The sequence below is a fragment of the Lepidochelys olivacea genome, assembly GCF_965140295.1.
Source record: "Lepidochelys olivacea isolate rLepOli2 genome assembly, chromosome: 1".
Taxonomy (NCBI): domain Eukaryota; kingdom Metazoa; phylum Chordata; order Testudines; family Cheloniidae; genus Lepidochelys; species Lepidochelys olivacea.
This window is the reverse complement of record NC_140411.1, coordinates 270,794,089-270,812,312: the sequence shown is the minus strand read 5'-3', so window position 1 is coordinate 270,812,312 and position 18,224 is coordinate 270,794,089. Positions and strand designations below refer to the sequence as shown.

General features: G+C 43.5%; 1 protein-coding gene across 6 annotated transcripts in view; it reads right to left on the bottom strand.

Moving 5' to 3' along the window:
* The window catches only part of NR2C1 (nuclear receptor subfamily 2 group C member 1), a 113,360-nt gene that overhangs the window by 79,729 nt on the left and 15,407 nt on the right, over nt 1–18,224 (bottom strand). The window lies entirely within an intron of this gene.

Here is an 18,224-nt window from a genome sequence, read left to right as displayed (position 1 = left end):
TGCTACTTGTACAAATGCACAAAATTTTAAAAGAAATATGATTTTCAAATTAACTGTTCCACTTTAAATATCTGAAAAACCTTTAGCATGCTATACCTATTACATAATTATCATCAAGTGGGCAGAGTTTATGTGAACAAGAGATTGCACATAATTTTAAATGAGAGTTTTATTCCACTGTGTTTCTAGTTTAAAAAACAGCATACTAGAAAAGTTCATACTGAATAGTTCAGGCAATTTTTACCCATCAATAATAACTAGTCTAGTAAAATTAAGTGGAGAATACATTTTTCCTGAAAGCTAAACTTTTTATTTAGTGATCAACATTTTCCATGTCATGGTTACCAGCTATCACATCTTCCTCATTCTTATTCCTAAAGAAATCTAGAGTAAGCCAAGGTCATTATTCCTCCATCAGAAAGACTACATTCTTTCCACAGTGAAGCCTCCAGGATAACAATCATATCAGTCTTATTTAGAAACAGACACTATAGTTGCTCTAACTTTCTTCATTTTATATCTCTTCCAAACCTTTTGATGTTTTGGCCTGCAGTACTGGCACATTCTGATGCAAATACTGAATACTAATTGCTAATTACCCTCCATCAACCCAGCAGCACCTGCTCTCAAGCAATGTAATGCAATGAGAAGGAAGTGGACAGTTCTTCTTTTGTCTTTGCAAAGGCTTATGGTCAAATACTGAACTTGCACATGATATAAAATTCAAGTGCTCTGGATAAGTCCTATATTTCTGGAGTATAAATATGTAAAATAATTTTGTGTGAAGTTTGAAATAAACTACATTACTAAATGAAACCCTGCTATTTAAACATTATTTGACTTGCAGACTTCAGATGAGAATGATGACTATATTGGTGGTGTTGTGAAATATAGTTATAAATATACAATGAAAATTTCTTACTAATTTGCACGGCCAGAACATATTTAGAATTCTCACTCTAAGCTGTGTGTGATGAGTGATGTAAAAACTATAAAATGACATCATTTTGAACCTAACATATTCTTAATTCAGGACTTCACAGACAAAAGACTAACACCTAATGTCTCAGGTTTGCTTCTTCAAAAACAGTGAATCTAAATGGAAAATATAAAGTATTCATGGCAACTGTATCAACCATTTGTACTCAAGGAGCTCACCACACGCTCATCTCTATATAAAATTGATTCGTGTATATGAACAAAATTTAGTATTAATACAAAATAGTTTAACAGTTTACAGATTGCAAAAAGACTAATTATGTTCCAAAAAATAACACAGTTCAGTAATAACATGTTAGTCTCATTATCAAAAAGGTCCTAATAATTTGGCATCTGAGATTTACCACAATTAACTTTCACAATGCACTACATAAAAGGAGTTAGATTTTCACTTCCTTAGCATACTGAATTGTCAATTTCCATAAAATCAATTTCAATGTTATATTTCACAGTTTGGCTGTATACAGACCGGAGTTCTTTAATATCAAACCATTTCCCAGCCATATTTGGTAGCTATTATTTGTTTTACTCTTTTTGCAAGTTATCCTCTCCCATTGCTACAGCTATAGTGCCCCCGTCCTTAATTTCCCGCAAATAGCTTATCACATCATATTTGTTCTCCTTGTCCCCATCTTAAAAGTCCTACTTTCATTTTATTCAACTTTTGCTCTTCCTTCCTCTGCTTTTAATTCACTGCTCTGTTCATCTACACCTGTCTTCAACTTTGCTCCTCCTCTCATACTGAGCACTCTAGACGTCCTCATATCTACTCACTCCACATCCTTCCCAATCTAAAATTTTGTCCCCCTATTTAGTAATTATTTTTAAATCTATGTTATGCAGATAAGAAGACATTAAGGGCAGGCCTTACTCTCTTTTGCAAAGTTCTAGATAAGTTTATGGTGCTACATAAGATGATTAGTAGTAGCCTGACACTACAACACAATTTTTGCCCCTACTATTTTGCAGATGCAGTTCTATGAGAAACATTTCCATATCCTTGGGTACTGTTTCAGTTGGTTGAGGGGAAAAACAGTTTATGTTTGCATACTTCATGTCACAGATACATGGAGTCAGTCAGTAAGTCCATAAATTCTCTAACAACTTAGAAGGATAATGTTTATTCAAAACTGGCCCAAAAGTTAAATTTTTTAAAAAACCAAGTTTCTATAACACTTAACACCATCAAAAAAGTTTATGATTTCTTAAAAAGAAAAGAAAATAGTAAGAACAGTTTTTAAACAAATGCAAATTGACCTGCACTGATCACAACTCAGACCATGTCTACACTACAAACTTAAGTCACTCAGGGGTGTGAAAAAATACACTCCAACTGACATAAATTATGCTGGTATAAGTGGTAGTACGCACAGCACTTTGTCGGCGGAAGAGCTTCTCCCACTGACATAGCTACTGCTGATCATTGGGGGCAGTTTAATTATGTTGATGGGAGAGCTCTCTCCAGTTGGCATAGAGTGACCACACCAGAGATATTACAGCAGTGCAGCTGCATCTGTACAGCTGTGCCGCTGTAAGCTCTCTAGTGTAGACATAACCTCAATGTTTCAACACTTACAAATGAAACTGGATGAGGTTTTAGTGTCTCAACAAAATCCAAGAACTGAACAGCATATAAATGGGAAAAAATAAATTTTTACTTTTTCAATCCCTTCCACCCCTCCTTTGAATAACCTAAAATGTTGTTAGAAACACACAGGTAAATAAATGTATAACAATACGAGTTTAAGCTGACATAGTCTCTTTAAGGCTTCAGTTGATTTTTCATGCACCTCTCAATTTTTTACAGAATGACTGCCAACTCACGTTACAAGTATTCATTCTTGATGTACTGAACAAAACGTGTATTTATGCACTAGAAGAAATGGTTGTCTCATACAGCAAGTGTGCTTCTTTGAGATGTGTTGTCCATTTATATTCCACTCTTGGTGCACATGCTCATGCGCTCATGTTCAGAATCTTTTGGCCAGCAGTGTCCTTTGGGGCTGCACCTGTACTCTGAGTGTCTTTGTGCCTCCCATCCATAGGCATAAAGGAAAGGGCGACCCCCAGTGACCATCAATTCCTTCACCAATGCAGAAACCAGGTGTTATATGACTCTATATTAGCAAGAAGGATTATGGAATATATATATGGTAAACATACTTTACAGTAGCTGATTCTTCAACGTAAGTAACTTGTTTCTTCTTTCAGTTCTTGTCTACAAATATTCCATTCTTGACGACTCAGAAGGAATGACTTAAGTGACTAGAGGTGGGTGCTTGGAATCTACCTAAACAATGATTGTAAGACAACTCTGCCAAAATTAGCAGCAAATCTTGATGTTTCCACTATAGAGTAATGTTGGATAGAGTAGGTACTGAAACCACATGTTACTGCCCTACAAATTTCCAAGATTGAACACTTCTCAAAGCCCTGGTCTACACTAGGACTTTAGGTCGAATTTAGCAACGTTAAATCGATTTAAACCTGCACCCGTCCACACAGTGAAGCCCTTTATTTCGACTTAAAGGGCTCTTAAAATCGATTTCCTTACTCCACCCCTGACAAGTGGATTAGCGCTTAAATCGACGTTCCCGGCTCGAATTTGGGGTACTGTGGACACAATTCGATGGTATTGGCCTCCGGGAGCTATCCCAGAGTGCTCCATTCTGACCGCTCTGGACAGCACTCTCAACTCAGATGCACTGGCCAGGTAGACAGGAAAAGAACCGCAAACTTTTGAATCTCATTTCCTGTTTGGCCAGCGTGGCAAGCTGCAGGTGACCATGCAGAGCTCATCAGCACAGGTGACCATGATGGAGTCCCAGAATCGCAAAAGAGCTCCAGCATGGACCGAACGGGAGGTACGGGATCTGATCGCTGTTTGGGGAGAGGAATCCGTGCTATCAGAACTCCGTTCCAGTTTTCGAAATGCCAAAACCTTTGTGAAAATCTCCCAGGGCATGAAGGACAGAGGCCATAACAGGGACCCGAAGCAGTGCCGCGTGAAACTGAAGGAGCTGAGGCAAGCCTACCAGAAAACCAGAGAGGCGAACAGCCGCTCTGGGTCAGAGCCCCAAACATGCCGCTTCTATGATGAGCTGCATGCCATTTTAGGGGGTTCAGCCACCACTACCCCAGCCGTGTTGTTTGACTCCTTCAATGGAAATGGAGGCAATACGGAAGCAGGTTTTGGGGACGAAGAAGATGATGATGAGGAGGAGGTTGTAGATAGCTCACAGCAAGCAAGCGGAGAAACCGGTTTTCCCGACAGCCAGGAACTGTTTCTCACCCTAGACCTGGAGCCAGTACCCCCCGAACCCACCCAAGGCTGCCTCCTGGACCCAGCAGGCGGAGAAGGGACCTCTGGTGAGTGTACCTTTTAAAATGCTATACATGGTTTAAAAGCAAACATGTGAAAGGATTACTTTGCCCTGGCATTTGCGGTTCTCCTAGATGTAGTCCTAAAGCCTTTGCAAAAGGTTTCTGGGGAGGGCAGCCTTATTTCGTCCTTCATGGTAGGACACTTTACCACTCCAGGCCAGTAACACGTACTCGGGAATCACTGTAGAACAAAGCATTGCAGTGTATGTTTGCTGGCATTCAACCAAAATCCGTTCTTTATCTCTCTGTGTTATCCTCAGGAGAGTGAGATATAATTCATGGTCACCTGGTTGAAATAGAGTGCTTTTCTTCAGGGACACTCAGAGGTGCCCGTTCCTGCTGTGCTGTTTGCCTGTGGCTGAACAGAAATGTTCCCCGCTGTTAGCCACGGGGAGGGGGGAAGGTTGAGGGGGTAGTCACGCGGTGGGAGGAGGCAAAATGCGACCTTGTAACGAAAGCACATGTGCTATGTATGTAATGTTAACAGCAAGGTTTACCCTGAAAGAGTGTAGCGACTGTTTTATAAAATGTGTCTTTTTAAATACCGCTGTCCCTTTTTTTTTCTCCACCAGCTGCATGTGTTTCAATGATCACAGGATCTTCTCCTTCCCAGAGGCTAGTGAAGCTTAGAAAGAAAAAAAAACGCACTCGCGATGAAATGTTCTCCGAGCTCATGCTGTCCTCCCACACTGACAGAGCACAGACAAATGCGTGGAGGCAAATAATGTCAGAGTGCAGGAAAGCACAAAATGACCGGGAGGAGAGGTGGAGGGCTGAAGAGAGTAAGTGGCGGGCTGAAGAGAGTAAGTGGCGGGCTGAAGAGAGGGCTGAAGCTCAAATGTGGCGGCAGCGTGATGAGAGGAGGCAGGATTCAATGCTGAGGCTGCTGCAGGACCAAACCAGAATGCTCCAGTGTATGGTTGAGCTGCAGCAAAGGCAGCTGGAGCACAGACTGCCACTGCTGCCCCTCTGTAACCAACCGCCCTCCTCCCCAAGTTCCATAGCCTCCACACCCAGACGCCCAAGAACGCGGTGGGGGGGCCTCCGGCCAACCAGCCACTCCACCACAGAGGATTGCCCAAAAAAAAGAAGGCTGTCATTCAATAAATTTTAAAGTTGTAAACTTTTAAAGTGTTGTGCTTAAAGTGCTGTGTGGCATTTTCCTTCCCTCCTCCACCACCCCTCCTGGGATACCTTGGTAGTCATCTCCCTATTTGTGTGATGAATGAATAACGAATGCATGACTGTGAAGCAGCAATGACTTTATTGCCTCTGCAAGCGGTGATTAAAGGGAGGAGGGGAAGGTGGTTAGCTTACAGGGAAGTAGAGTGAACCAAGGGGCAGGGGGTTTCATCAAGGAGAAACAAAGAGAACTTTCACACCGTAGCCTGGCCAGTCATGAAACTGGTTTTCAAAGCTTCTCTGATGCGTACCGCGCCCTCCTGTGCTCTTCTAACCGCCCTGGTGTCTGGCTGCGCGTAACCAGCAGCTAGGCAATTTGCCTCAGCCTCCCACCCCGCCATAAACGTCTCCCCCTTACTCTCACAGATATTGTGGAGCACACAGCAAGCAGTAATAACAGTGGGAATATTGGTTTCGCTGAGGTCTAAGCGAGTCAGTAAACTGCGCCAGCGCGCCTTTAAACGTCCAAATGCACATTCTACCACCATTCTGCACTTGCTCAGCCTGTAGTTGAACAGCTCCTGACTACTGTCCAGGCTGCCTGTGTACGGCTTCATGAGCCATGGCATTAAGGGGTAGGCTGGGTCCCCAAGGATACATATAGGCTTTTCAACATCCCCAACAGTTATTTTCTGGTCTGGGAATAAAGTCCCTTCCTGCAGCTTTTGAAACAGACCAGAGTTCCTGAAGATGCGAGCGTCATGCACCTTTCCCGGCCATCCCACGTTGATGTTGGTGAAACGTCCCTTGTGATCCACCAGAGCTTGCAGCACTATCGAAAAGTACCCCTTGCGGTTTATGTACTCGCCGGCTTGGTGCTCCGGTGCCAAGATAGGGATATGGGTTCCGTCTATAGCCCCACCACAGTTAGGGAATCCCATTGCAGCAAAGCCATCCACTATGACCTGCACATTTCCCAGGGTCACTACCCTTGATATCAGCAGATCTTTGATTGCGTGAGCTACTTGCATCACAGCAGCCCCCACAGTAGATTTGCCCACTCCAAATTGATTCCCAACTGACCGGTAGCTGTCTGGCGTTGCAAGCTTCCACAGTGCTATTGCCACTCGCTTCTCAACTGTGAGGGCTGCTCTCATCCTGGTATTCATGCGCTTCAGGGCAGGGGAAAGCAAGTCACAAAGTTCCATGAAAGTGCCCTTACGCATGCGAAAGTTTCGCAGCCACTGGGAATCGTCCCAGACCTGCAACACTATGCGGTCCCACCAGTCTGTGCTTGTTTCCCGAGCCCAGAATCGGCGTTCCACAGCATGAACCTGCCCCATTAGCACCATGATGCATGCATTGTCAGGGCCCATGCTTTCAGAGAAATCTGTGTCCATGTCCTGATCACTCACGGGACCGCGCTGACGTCGCCTCCTCGCCCGGTATCGCGTTGCCATGTTCTGGTGCTGCATATACTGCTGGATAATGCGTGTGGTGGTTGATGTGCTCCTAATTGCCAAAATGAGCTCAGCGGCCTCCATGCTTGCCTTGGTATGGCGTCCGCACAGAAAAAAGGCGCGGAACGATTGTCTGCCGTTGCTCTGACGGAGGGAGGGGCGACTGACGACACGGCTTACAGGGTTGGCTTCAGGGAGCTAAAATCAACAAAGGGTGTGCCTGTACATCAAGGAGTATTTCAGGCAGGACTGCACGGAGGGTTCCAATAAGAAATGGTGCACCAAAGTTATCGTTGTTATTGGAACAAGGAGGTTAGCCTGGCCTCTGATTGATACATGGCTAGATTTACCTCGCTGCGCCTTCTCTGTGAGTGACTGCAGTGTGATCTAGACAGGGGAGGAGGAAAATGAGTACAAAACAAATCTGGTCTATTTCTTGTTCTGACCCACTCCATCTATCCTTTACATCTTTGGCTGGCAGCAGACGGTGCAGAAGGACTGCATGCCATCCACATCTCATGGCTGCTTGGCAGAAGATGGTACAGTACAACTGCTAGTCATCTTCATCTCTTGCCTGCCTGGCATAAGATGGTACAATACGACTGCTAGCAATCCTCATCTCTTGCCTGCCTGGCAGAAGATGGTACAGTACGACTGCTAGCAGTCCGTATCGCCTGCCCGCTCACCATAAGACGGTTCAATAGGACTGCAGGACTAAAGAGAATGACCTGGTCAAGTCACTCCAAATTTAGTCCCTGCGCCCATGTCTGCCCAGGCGCTCCCAGCCGACGTGGCCAGGAGCACCTCGGACACGACGAGGACGACTACCAGTCGTATTGCACCGTCTGCTGCCAGAAGGCAATGGGTTGCTGCTACTGTGCAGCAAAGCCGTACCGCGTCTGCCAGCACCCAGGAGACATAGGGTGACGGTTACCTGAGCTGGCTCCATGCTTGCCGTGGTATGGTGTCTGCACAGGTAACTCATGAAAAAAGGCGCGAAACGATTGTCTGCCCTTGCTTTCACGGAGGGAGGGAGGGAACGGGGGCCTGACGACACGTACCCAGAACCACCCGCGACAATGTTTTAGCCCCATCAGAGTGCTCCATTGTGACTGCTCTGGACAGCACTCTCAGATGCCCGATTGTTTGCCATTGCTCTGACGCTGGGAGGGGCGCTTACAGGGTTGGCTTCAGGGAGCTAAAATCAACAAAGGGGGTGGCTTTACATCAAGGAGTATTTCAGGCAGGACTTCACGGAGGGTTCCAATAAGAAATGGTGCACCTAAGTTATCGTTGTTATTGGAACAAGGAGGTTAGCCTGGCCTCTGATTGATACATGGCTAGATTTACCTCGCTGCACCTTCTCTGTAAGTGACTGCAGTGTGATCTAGAAGAATGAGTCCCCTAGACGGGGGAGGGGGGGAAGCAAATCTGGTCTATTTCTTGTTTTGATCCACTCCATCTATCTTTTACATCTTTGGCTGGCAGCAGACGGTGCAGAAGGACTGCATGCCATCCACATCTCATGGCTGCTCGGCAGAAGATGGTACAGTACGACTGCTAGCAGTCCGTATCGCCTGCCCGCTCACCATAAGACGGTTCAATAGGACTGACTGCAGGACTAAAGAGAATGACCTGCTCAAGTCACTCCAAATTTAGTCCCTGCGCCCATGTCTGCCCAGGCGCTCCTGATCGACCTCACAGAGGCGACCAGGAGCACCTCAGACATGACGATGACGGCTACCAGTCGTACTGTACCGTCTGCTGCCACAAGGCAAGGGGTTGCTGCTACTGTGTAGCAATGCCGTACCGCGTCTGCCAGCATCCAGGAGACATAGGGTGACGGTTACCTGAGCTGGCTCCATGCTTGCCGTGGTATGGCGTCTGCACAGGTAACTCAGGAAAAAAGGCGCGAAATGATTGTCTGCCCTTGCTTTCACGGGGGGAGGGAGGGTGGGAACGGGGGCCTGACGATATGTACCCAGAACCACCCGCGACAATGTTTTAGCCCCATCAGGCATTGGGATATCAACCCAGAATTCCAATAGGCAGCGGAGACTGCGGGAACTGTGGGATAGCTACCCACAGTGCAACGCTCCGGAAGTCGACGCTTGCCTCGGTACTGTGGAAGCACTCCGCCGAGTTAATGCACTTAATGCACTTAGAGCATTTTCTGTGGGGACACACACACTCGAATATATAAAACCGATTTCAAAAAAACCGACTTCTATAAATTCGACCTAATTTCGTAGTGTAGACATACCCAAAGAAGCTGCTTGAGTCCTAGTGGAGTTGGCTGTAAAATAGCTATTTTGTAGCATAATTTAATACTGACAGAATACAGTTAGATAGTCTCTATGTCGATATTGACTGACTTTTTACCCTATCTGCACAAGCTACAAATAACCTAGTGGCCACCATAAAAAGCTCAGTCCTAACTAGACAGACAGATAGCACCTTAAGCATATAAATGTGCAAAGTTTAGATTCCCCTTGGGAAAGACAACAAGAAGGTATATTACTTGGTTAAGATGGAAGTCAGAGACGATCTTTGGCAAAAAAACTTTGGGTGAGACTTCAAGGTCATACGGTCCTTACAAAATGCAGTGTATGGATGTCCCACCATGAATGCTTTGTATTTCTCTGACCCTTCTAGCAGATTATACTGCTACTAGAAAAGCTGCTTTGATGGATAGGTAGAAAAGAGAAGACATATGCAAGGGTGATAACTCAAACTCTATCAGCACTAGGTTGAGATCCCAAGGAAGAGGAGGAGGTCCCTGTTTCAACAATACACACACATAAGCCATTTCAGGAATCTATCTACTGTAGGGTGTGAGAATACTGAGTGACCCTGAATGGGAGGGATGGTTTGCTGAAATGGGTGAGAGAGCTTTTGAGGGAGTCTATCTGTACAACTTACGAATTCTGGTTGATATTACGAAATTGGTTTGATGAAAACTGCTGTATCAGGGAATGCCTCTAGGCCTGTGTATCCATCATTGCTGACAAGCCTTTAAGCATGTCTCACCTAGATCAGGAGCAACAGCTAACCAGTAAGGACTATATGCACCTGAATAGGTCTTCCTTTCTGAGAACAAAAGAATAACTGCATTCTAGAGGAAATCAGTTCTCTCCAACCTCCCGCAACAAGGGGCCGGTATTTGGAGAACAAAAAATTCCCAGATGCAGGACAGATAGCAAGGTGTTGCTGTTAGCCTTTAAAAACCATGGAGGGGAAAACTCTCAGTGCCACACAGGAACCTTTGGGTACAAGAAGGCAATTGGATGAACCAGCCAAGCTAAGAGAAGGCTCCATATTTCAGAATATAAGCCATGCACTGTAGCAGAAGGACTCTGGCTAGCCCCAGAGAATTCTGACCCCAACCCAAAGAATGCTCTAGAGTTGTGAAAAAACTGAGACAGGGAAATGTGTGCACGGTTTATTAGTTCTGTATAGATCTGTGTATTTCTCATGCAATTAAGCAGAGCAATGATGTTAGAAACCTGTACAAAGCGTATGTGTGTTTCATGAGTTACACCTGCCATATGCCCAGGAAGTTAACCTGTGGGCCTGGAACACCTACACAGATGGAGTTCTGGGAGCGTGTTTATTTAAGCCTCGGAAGAGTCTGAGGGGTAGGCACTGATTCCAGGAGGCGGGGCAGTGGGTCATATCGTCGTAGTTCGCAGGGGAAGGTGCAAGACAGAGGGTGTGCATACCAAGAACATGTCTGAAGTCCCCATGACAGCAGCAATGCTTGGACAGAGCCTTAAACCATGTTGGTGAGATTCTCTCAAAGTAGCCTTGTAAGTGACCAAAAGGAGGTGCTTGTAGAAAGTCATTAATTCTTTAAGGACAAGAGGTAGTCTAGTCAGGTATGGAGATAAGTGATGTCCTTGGTACCAGACAGAAGATCTCTTGCACTTGGAAGATGATGTAAGCCTAGTGGAGTCCTTTTGTATTGTGTATAAGTATATTCTGGACCTCTGTAGAGCAGCTGCTCTCCAGTGCTGTTAACCAGCCGACATTAATGCTTACAAGGACAGGGAAGCTGGATCCTCTCTTTGGGAAATTACATCTGTGTTGGGAGATAATTGGACTGGATATCTAACAGAGAGATTGATTAGGTCTGAGAAAAATGAACTGCATTGGCCCTGGAAGAGCTAATATGATCATCTTGGCTGAGTCTTATCGGAGTTTCCTGATGACTCTGGGAATCAGTGGAATAGGCAGGTAAGCATAAAAGAGTTCTAGAACCGAAGGGATCAGGAATGCATCTGACAGAGAACCCTAATACTGGTGGCCTCTGGAGCAAAAGCGGAGACATTTCTTGTTCTCTTTCATTGCAAACAGGTCTATGGAGGCCAGAGTGGATAAAAACTGACATGTTTTTAAAAAGTTAAAATAAAAAAAAAATATTTAAAACTAAAACTGAAATAATGACAATGTGTGTTCAGGCCTAAACTTACTATATTAAAATCGTTTAAATAAAACAAAAATAATATTAAGCAGCCAATGCTTGCTGACAAGGTTTTAAAAAAGTCAACCCACTGAATTGGTGGATGTCGCTGACAAAGTATATTGAATCAGAGTTTGCTGAAGTGCTAAACCGGCTTTTGAAAGCATTAGCCTCTTCTGCAGAGAGACTATTTTCTTCACTTCCATTTATTGAACTAATTCAGTTCAGTGATTAGTTAATTCAGAATTAAGAAATTGATTGGGAGTTGAAAAAGCAGAAAAGCTTGGTTTCCTTTTCCAACCTATGAATAAAAGAATTAGGAGTGAGAAGATGAGATCTCCTAGTTCTAAAATCCTGAAGCAGATTACTGAACAATCAGTTCAATTCACTAACAATAGATAAGACTATTTTTTGTTTAATAAATCAGTTAAATACAAAACATGTTTTGCTAATTTCTTTCTGATGTATCCAGCACATTTAAGGTAGTTTTATTTAACTAGTAAAAATCAATCTTAAAATGCTGTTTGTGCATTTGTAACTGAATGTAAATTTCCATCCATACTAAATAAGAAACACATCATTCCCCATTTGTTGCATAAATAAAGTAGGAAGAATTAGGAATCAGAATACATGGAAATTAAACTATGTAATCACTTAAATAAATGTGTACAAGTACAGTGTAAAGGCTATATTTAGTTGCAAATACACATTTTACTTGTTATCAACCACTGAGAACCAACTTCTCGTTAGGAAAATAATTATGTACCAATGAAAAACATGATCAAACTCAATTATTTAAATCAATGTTTCCAGCTTGTTGATTTAAATCATTATTAAAATCAGGTATTTAAATTGCATTAATTTAAATCAATCCACCTTGATGGAATACTGACCCCACCGTGGTGAATATTTCCTGTACGATGGGGCCTGTCATTGTGATTGCTTGTGAGCTTCCTGCTAAGGTCTGACAGAACATTTTGCAAGCCTGGTATGTGATGAAAAGCTACTGGAGTAATTGTGTCATATGCCATAATTCTATACAGATTCTCAGCTTCTCAACAAAGGTGTGCATGTATATATTGGGGTGGGTTGGATCTTGCTCTGCCTTCCTTGTTTATATGAAACATTGCTGTGGTTTTGTCTGCCATAATCTGAACAGTTAACCCTTTCAGTACTGGAAGCAATACTGTGCAAGCCTGATGAATAGCCTTGTTTAGGACATTTGCATAAGTGAGCTTCCTGAGCCACCCAGAGACCTTGGTGTACAAGATGGTGTAGGTGAACTCCGCATCCTAAAGTGAAGACACTTGACATCAGTGTCTCTGATGGTCATGATGGAGAGAAGGGTACTTCCTTACTTACTTTTAGAGGATCCTTCAACCAGTTTAATGGTGACAGGACTCCTGTGGGACCTGCATCTTCATCTCCAGATGATGACCAGTGGGCCAATTTACAGACTTCAATCACTCTTGCATGCATCAAAAGTGAAGTCTGGCACTCTCAGTTATGTATAAACAGGAGGTCATGTGTCCTAGAAGTCAGACACATGCTTCTTACTGAAGCCAGAGGTTGGACCGGTAGCTGAACGACCACGTCTACTACAGTGCCAAGTCTGTCCTTAGGTAGATCAGCTTTTGCTGAGTTGGTGCCACTACTGCCGGGCATTTGGTAAATACTCTCAGTGCTACTTATAGACTGAAAGGCAGAACCCTGTATTGGTAAAGGGAATTGCCCACCTGAAACTTTAGATACTTCCTGTGGGCAAGAGGACTAGCTATATGAAAGTAGATGTTCTGAAGACTCAGAACTACACACCAGACCTGTGGATCCAGGAAGGAAATTAGAGACCAGGGTTACCATTCTGAACTTGAACATGCAAATGAAGGTATTCAGTTGTTTCCAGTGAAGAACTGGACACCAACCCCCCCTTTTAAATTGGGTATTAGAAAGTGATGTGAGTAAAACCCCCTTGAGGCACTTCTTCCACAGCTCCAAGACTTAAAAGTGACTTCCCCTCTTGATGCAGCATGTTGTCATGAGAATAGTCCTTAAATAGGGATGGAGAAGGAGTGGGGAACATCTGGAATTGGATGAAGTACCCCACCTATAAATTCCAGCACCCACTGGTCTGCAGTGATAAGGCGCTAGGTCCCACAAAAATTATGGGAATGGAGGGAAAGAAAAGGATACTTCAAGAAATGCATGTGGTTCCCAAACAAGGAGACAAATCTGCTGACTTGAAGATGACAATGCCAGAAGAGCACCTAACAAAAAAGAAGAGAAGATAACTCACCTTGTGCAGTAACTCGGGTTCTTTGAGATGCGTGTCCCTGTGGGTGCTCCACTTCAGGTGTCAGTACGTCCCAGTGCCATCGATCAGAGATTTTCGGTAGCAGCGTCTGGTTGTGTGCGCGGGTGCACAGTAGCAGTCTTATGGTGACGCTGGCGCCCCATCTAGCACAGGCACGCCCCGATCCCTTCAGTTCCTTCTCTAACGTGGAGTGTTTAGCTCGTACTCCGAAGTAGAGGGGAGGAGGGTGGGTAGTGGAATACCTACAGGGACACACATCTCGAAGAACTTCAATTACTGCACAAGGTGAATAATCTTCTCTTCTTCGAGTGCTGTCCCCGTCGGTGCTCCACTTCAGGTGAACGTAGAGTGGGCGTAACAAATAGGTCTATATGTGCGGATCCCCACATGTGTAAAATATGATGTGTTATTTCGCCGTTCAGTTCCCATTCATGCTCTTGGGAAAACTGTCTGCTTAATGTGTCTGCCATTATGTTCAGTCAACCCAGGAGGTATGCTGCTGTCATAGTGATGTTGTGTTTTATGCACCAGATCCATACTTTTAAGGCCTCTGTGCATAAGGAATGGGAATGCGCTCCAGCCTGGGGGTTTCTATATAACATGATGGACAATATTGTCCCTCAGGACCCTTACCGTTTTGTCTCATATAAGAGGGAGGAAATGTAGGTGCATATTGAGGACCATCTGATTACAGTCAGCTCTTCAGCATTTTCATGAACGTTTTAGAATACAGCAGCTAGCTGCCTCTCTTTAGATGTGGCATTTACTGACAAAGCTCAATGGGGTTAAAAAAAATTGACCTTAAGAAAAAAAGACTATATTAGCTTCTCTTCAATGCTGGAAAATAAAAGGTGTGAAAATAAAATTAAAAGTCTCATGCCTAAACAGAAGTACTTTGGGGCGTGGGAGTGGGAATTGATAAACTTTTAATACTTTGTTTTCAATATCACTTCAATACACTCTCTCAGAAGCTTAAAAATAAAATTGCTTTTCCTTCTGGTTATTGTTCATGTGTTGGCAAACACTGACACATTTCTACAGCTGCAACTCCAGCCATCTATCTGACAGATTGAAATTTATTTGTTTATTTCCTTATTAGTGAGTGTATCAACATTATTTATAAAAAGAAAAGGAGGACTTGTGGCACCTTAGAGACTAACCAATTTATTAGAGCATAAGCTTTCGTGAGCTACAGCTCACTTCCTCAGATGCATATCGTGGAAACTGCAGCAGGCTTTATATATACACAGAGAATATGAAACAATACCTATTCCCACCCCACTGTCCTGCTGGTAATAGCTTATCTAAAGTGATTTCCAGCACAAATCCAGGTTTTCTCACCCTCCACCCCCCCACACAAATTCACTCTCCTGCTGGTGATAGCCCATCCAAAGTGACAACTCTTTACACAATGTGCATGACAATCAAGCTGGGCTATTTCCTGCATAAATCCAGGTTCTCACATCCCCCCCACCCCCATACACACACAAACTCACTCTCCTGCTGGTAATAGCTCATCCAAACTGACCACTCTTCAAGCCAACATTTTTATGGCTGATTTAGAACAACGCTTCCTCAGCTCTCGTCCCCTAAAGCCCCTACTCTACTTGCGCTATATTGATGACATCTTCATCATCTGGACCCATGGAAAAGAAGCCCTTGAGGAATTCCACCATGATTTCAACAATTTCCATCCCACCACCAACTTCAGCCTGGTCCAGTCCACACAAGAGATCCACTTCCTGGACACTACAGTGCTAATAAACAATGGTCACATAAACACCACCCTATACCGGAAACCTACTGACCGCTATTCCTACCTGCATGCCTCCAGCTTTCACCCTGACCACACCACACGATCCATCGTCTACAGCCAAGCTCTGCGATACAACCGCATTTGCTCCAACCCCTCAGACAGAGACAAACACCTACAAGATCTCTGTCAAGCTTTCTTACAACTACAATACCCACCTGCAGAAGTAAAGAAACAGATTGATAGAGCCAGAAGAGTTCCCAGAAGTTACCTACTACAGGACAGGCCTAACAAAGAAAATAACAGAACGCCACTAGCCGTCACCTTCAGCCCCCAACTAAAACCCCTCCAACGCATTATTAAGGATCTACAACCTATCCTAAAGGATGACCCAACACTCTCACAAATCTTGGGAGACAGGCCAGTCCTTGCCTACAGACAGCCCCGCAACCTGAAGCAAATACTCACCAACAACCACATACCACACAACAGAACCACTAACCCAGGAACTTATCCTTGCAACAAAGCCCGTTGCCAACTGTGCCCACATATCTATTCAGGGGACACCATCACAGGGCCTAATAACATCAGCCACGCTATCAGAGGCTCATTCACCTGCACATCCACCAATGTGATATATGCCATCATGTGCCAGCAATGCCCCTCTGCCATGTACATTGGTCAAACTGGACAGTCTCTACGTAAAAGAATAAATGGACACAAATCAGATGTCAAGAATTGTAACATTCATAAACCAGTCGGAGAACACTTCAATCTCTCTGGTCACGCGATCACAGACATGAAGGTCGCTATCTTAAAACAAAAAAACTTCAAATCCAGACTCCAGCGAGAAACTGCTGAATTGGAATTCATTTGCAAATTGGATACTATTAATTTAGGCTTAAATAGAGACTTGGAGTGGCTAAGTCATTATGCAAGGTAGCCTGTTTCCTCTTGTTTTTTCCTACCCCCCCCCAGATGTTCTGGTTTAACTTGGATTTTAACTTGAAGAGTGGTCAGTTTGGATGAGCTATTACCAGCAGGAGAGTGAGTTTGTGTGTGTATGGGGGTGGGGGGGATGTGAGAACCTGGATTTATGCAGGAAATAGCCCAGCTTGATTGTCATGCACATTGTGTAAAGAGTTGTCACTTTGGATGGGCTATCACCAGCAGGAGAGTGAATTTGTGTGGGGGGGTGGAGGGTGAGAAAACCTGGATTTGTGCTGGAAATCACTTTAGATAAGCTATTACCAGCAGGACAGTGGGGTGGGAATAGGTATTGTTTCATATTCTCTGTGTATATATAAAGCCTGCTGCAGTTTCCACGATATGCATCTGAGGAAGTGAGCTGTAGCTCACGAAAGCTTATGCTCTAATAAATTGGTTAGTCTCTAAGGTGCCACAAGTCCTCCTTTTCTTTTAAAGGTGTGATGTTATGCTAATTTAACTTAAACCAGGAACTTGTGTAGACAAGGCCTCAGCTGTGTAAGTGTAATCCTTCTTGGTAAACGATGTCTTAACCCTACTAATTCTTCTGCCATCCAGAAAAAACAAAGCAGAGAAGACCTGCATTTTTAATGTAAAAAACAAGTTGAACTTTTTAAAAATAAAACAAAACAAACCTCACACCCATAGGCCATCTTAACACATCTAAGAAAACATTTTAAAAATCACACCAGCCTATCTTTATTCTTGTTCACAAGTCAATTTTAGCAGCTTCTTCTGTACAAACCAACAGAAGTGCATCAAAGGGTACTGTGCATATATTGCACAAGTGCCTGTTACTGTTTTGTGACTAAATAGTACATTTTAAATTAACTTAAAAAATTCCCAGACAGATGAAAACAATTTTAAGGCTGAGTACATTTTATGTGTAAATTATATGACAATGTGGCTCAAAATCGGTGAAGTCAGAGTTAAACCTGAAACACTATTCTTAAAAAGGTGAAGATTTGAGATTTTATGAATTTAAATAAAACTACAGTTTAAAAATGAGTGGCCTTATTTTCAAAAGATGCTGAATAATTCTAGTTCCATTGACTCCAATGCCTCTAAAATATATAGATGTGAAACAAACTCAACTATATTCTAAAATAAAAATTATTAAAACTCATTCCTTGTTTACTCACTTGCTATGGTTCAAATAAAACAAAGACTTACGTGTGTTTAACTTTACTCATTGTGAATAGTATCATCGTAATCAACAGGACTACTTGCTGTACATAAAGTTATACATGTGTGTCAGCATTTACAGGGTCGGTGCTTTAGGCATTAACTACATAGGAAAAATTTCAGTATAGCCGAAGATACAAATTTAAACCAATGTAATTACACCAGTATAATCTCCCACATTGAGACTCTTATTTCAGTACAAGACTATGTCTACACTGCAGACCTTACAGTGGCACAGCTGTACTGCTGCAGCTGTGCTGTTTTAAGGTCTCCAGTGTAGCTGCTCTATGCCGATGGGAGAGCTCTCCCGTTCGCATAATTAAACAACCCCCAACAAGCGGAGATAGCTATGTTGGCAAGAGAGCATCTCCCACCAACATAGCACTGTCCCCACCAGCGCTTCTGTCTCTGAAACTTATGTTGCTCACACCTTTGACCGACAAAAGTTGTTGTGTAGACATAGCCTTAGAGTGAGTTTCTTCAGTTTAGCTTATGTCATTTGGAAAGGAGCTTAAGCGAAACAAAAAAACCCCATCCTTATGCCAAAGTAAAAGTGTCTAC